General features: G+C 52.9%; 1 pseudogene; it reads left to right on the forward strand.

Annotated features, from left to right (window-relative positions):
* The first annotated feature begins 221 nt into the window (after positions 1 to 221).
* On the forward strand, positions 222 to 2,861 carry LOC141469452 (uncharacterized; annotated as a pseudogene).
* Positions 2,862 to 4,152: the final 1,291 nt, after the last annotated feature.

Genomic DNA, 4,152 nt, shown 5'->3' on the forward strand with positions numbered 1-4,152 from the left:
AGATCCTGGCTCCATTATCCCACAGAGGAGGAAGCTGGGGACAGATGCTATCTTCTCCTCTCCCCTAAACCGCACTTCCAGCATCATCAGTCCAAGGCAGCATCTGCACATGGGCTGTGGATTCATTCCAGGTCCAGAAAGGGGGAGCAGGGCACCCCTTATGCCCAGTAACCCTACCTGTCCTCCACACCAGCAGCAGCCAGAGGAACCTGCTGAAAAGCATGTGGGTCACAGAGCTGAAAACAAGGAACAGGGCTCTGTGTTTCCAGTGCACCAACAAGCCAATCAGTCAAGCTAACAGGCTAAGAAGTGTTTCTCCAGTATCTCACATCTTTCCCTGTGTTGCCCCAGGCTCCAACACCTCACCACAACACAGAATGAGGGAGCACGAGGACCTTGCAAGCTTGGCTGCGTACTGAAACTCCTCCGACAGTTGCCAGTTCAGCCCTGCCAGTGTCATTGTCCCTGTGGTCTTCTCCCTCATCTTCCTCCTGGGCACAGTGGGCAATAGCCCAGTGCTGGCAGTGCTGCTGCGCAATGGGCAAATGGGCCACAACACTACTAACCTCTTCATCCTCAACCTCTGCCTGGCTGACTTCTTCTTCATTGTCTTCTGCGTGCCTTTCCAGGCCACCATCTACTCCCTCGAGGGCTGGGTCTTTGGCTCCTTCATCTGCAAGGCTGTCCACTTCTTCATCTACCTCACCATGTCTGCTAGTGGCTTTACTCTGGCCGCCATCTCTGTGGACAGGTAACAGTCTAAAGACGTCCTTGGGCTGGGAAGGAGAGCAGTCTGAGAGGCTGGACTGAGTGAGGGCATGGGAAGATCATGATCCACCATCATTAGGCAGATGGTTCAAACTCCAGTGGTATCGATCCATGCCAAAGGCAGTTTGGCGACCAGTTTTGTCTCCCTTGCCCTAACAACCCCCAGGCAGCACTTCCAGATCTCTCTGGTGCAAAGCCAGTGCTGCCCCAGGCTGCACTTTCTACAGGAAAGAACTGCCTTCTGGTTAGAGCACTTGAGACCCAAACCCAGCTCCTCGCCCTACCACAGGCCCACTGAGAGTCACCCAGCTCATTAGAGATGCCACTCAGAGGGTGATAGCTATCCCCAAGCCCCCATTTCAGAAAAGCATCATGTGCAGGCAGCAAGGTAAATGGAAGACAACATAAGAGAAGCCGCCCGAGACATCCTAGTCCTGCAGTAGACACGTCTCTCATTCCCCAGGGGCTACAGCCCAGCACAAAACCTGTCATCTAGCAATTCCTGTTCCCCCACCACCCCTAGACCTCCTGCACCCTGTGCAGAAAGGCACCTGCACTCTGAGCCGAGTCCCTTCTTGGGAGGTCACCCAGGATTCTCTGGCCCCGATCGGTGCCAGCTACATTGTTCCCAAGGGCTGCGTAAGGCGACTGTATCAGCTGCCCCACTTCTGACTGAGCCCACACTTACAGTCCAGGATGAGGAAGAGGTCCCGATGGGGTAAGCTCCAGCCTTGACTGCCACAGAGAACACATCCTGGCCTGTCTTGCTCCTTGTGCTTGCTTGCAAGGTACCAAGACAAGATAGGGTGAAACAGCCTGCTGCAATGAGAAGGTTCACAGCACTGCAGGCAGAAGGAAACTTCAGTACCAGGGACTATCTGGATGGGTTAAATCCAAGCAAAAAGTGTGGTTGGGCTACTCTTCCATCTCCCTTCCACTTCATCCTGCTCCCAGGTGCCACCTGCAGAAACAAGCAGCTGGACGCAAACAGTGATCTGACACTTCTCAGCAGTTCACCCACCCAGAGGTGCCAGCATCCCCTGGTTGGGTCAAGGGGGGTCATGCAATTCCTGGCAAAAATATCCCAATCCTCTGGGATTCCAGTGGTTCCAGAGTTCAGCTGCTCTCATGAGGAAGACCTGAGATTTCTCATGGTCTAAGCCTCTTGCTTCCCTGCACCTACATCACGAGTGGTCTGCCTCTCCAGCCAGGTCAGAACTGGGGACAGTGTCTTAAAAAAAAGGACATTTTGCAAGGTGCTAGTGCCTGTGTTCTCTCCCTTTCTGGTGGCACCGGTGTGCTGTAGTGCAGTGCTCCACCCAAGAGGTGGCTGCATTTCAGCATTACATGAAGTGATTCTCACAGAGCTGCCTTTGGCTTTCAGAATGACAGGACCAGCAAGCAACAAGGGTTTTGTCACACATGTGACCCTTCACACCAACTGCGTGTCTTACCTACCTGCTCTGCTGGCCTTACAGTGCATCAAATGAGTATCCTTTTGGGGACACTGGCAGGCTGAAGCTGAAGCAGTTGCCCTCCTGCCTGTGCTGACAGTTCCTCTCCATCCCCTACCCACAAGCACCAAGCCACCTTCTCTCCTTGCTGACATCTACATCTTTGCCCAATGGTGTGTGTGCCTTGAGGTGGGGGAGCAGAGCCAGCCATACACCGTGTCTGGTCACTGTTGCTGGAGGGAGTAGGCAGACCATCACTGCCTGCTTTGGGCTGGCCTGAGAAAGCAGAGAGTACCAGAAGGAAAGGACCTACTTGGTCACAAAGGTGGATACAGACACAGCTCCAGTAAGCAAATCTCTCCCCTGCCAGGCTGATCTGAAAGCCAGAGAAAGCTGGAAATATGCCCTCAGTTGGGCACACAACCCACATTGTGCCTGGATTTGAGGCAGGCTCCACTGAAGTGTCCCAGGTGCACGAGGAGAATAACAGAATGGAACCCAGCCTCCCTGGCAGTCCCCTCCAGTTCCTCCAAGCCTCTCCATATTTCTGAGGGGCCAAGCTCCACACCATCTGCCAGCTTGGCTGTGTCACCAGCTTCAGGCCACCCTTTCCCACTGCGTGAGAGAAGATGCTCCTGATCCACCTGGACTCCAAGGACTAAAGATCCAGCTCCTCTGTTGGCTCTCATCCTTCCAACTCCTCTGCTCCATGGCTCCACTGTTCTGGACACACTGGTTAGTTGCCAAAGAGTCCCTTCTGCCTTCCAGTGCCCCATCTGGCTAGACTACTGCAACAGCAGGAATGGCAAGGGAGACAGCTAGTACAGGTAGTGCCAGGCAAGCAAAGGGGGCATGGAAAGCAGCTGGCACAGCCCATGGATGGTTGCAGTGATGGCTTTGGTGCTGGCTGGGCTGCTCCTCCAGTGACTGGGTCCTTCCATGGGATGTGGGGCAGGCTGTGGGCTCTCTGCATGTGTGGGATGTTACTGCTGCACATACTAGAGAAATGCCTTTCTAACCTGGAACAAATAAATGCACTTTTCTCATCCAGGCAATAGTAGGGCCTGTGTGGTCATCTGGAGTGGGAATGGGCTACCCCATACCTCAACAAGGGCCTTTTTCCTAACTGGTGTAAACCACAGTGCACCATGAAGACCAAAACTGAGCAAATTCTGCAGAGCCAAACCTTGTCTGGTGTCCCCACTCTTTCTCCATAGCCATATATACTGACATGGTTGCCAGGTCCCTGTGCAGGTTACTGCACACTTGATATTTTTCTCCCAAGATAAATGACCAGTTAAGTCCACAGTTAGGAGTCTACTGTCAGTGCATAAAGCAGCTTTACCTGACCACCATGCTTCAGAGGTCCCATGGGCCAGCAAGGAGCTAGTGGGCAGAGGCAGGGTTAAGCAGTTAGTTCAGTTATGGTTCCTCCTGCCTGCATGGCATACCTTTGTGCAGGGGATCAAGGAGGCTCGCTCTCCATGGTGGAGCAAATGCTCTTAAGGGCATGCTGAATCTCCTTGCAGGATCTAAGGATGCACTTGACCACCTGAAGCTTAAGGAGGGAAAACTCTGGTCTCCCTTACTGGGGCTGATTAGATGCAAGTGGGTGCCTTACTGACATTGCTAATTGCTGGAGATCATAGAAACATAGAACATCTCAAGTTGGAAGGCACACATAAGGATCATCAAGTCCAACTTCCTGCTTCTTGTAGGCCTACCTAAAACTAAACCATATGTCTAAGAGTGTGTCCAGATGCTCCTTGAACTCTGACAGGCTTGGTACCATGACTACTTGCCGGGGGAGCCTGTTGCAGTGATCAACCACCCTTTCAGTGAAGAAACTTTTCCTAAAGTCCAAGCTGAACTTCCCCTGACACAGCTTCATTTCCATACCCTCGTGTCCTATCGCTGGTCACCAGAACAT

This window comes from Numenius arquata, chromosome 10 (genome assembly GCF_964106895.1).
Source record: "Numenius arquata chromosome 10, bNumArq3.hap1.1, whole genome shotgun sequence".
NCBI lineage: Eukaryota > Metazoa > Chordata > Aves > Charadriiformes > Scolopacidae > Numenius > Numenius arquata.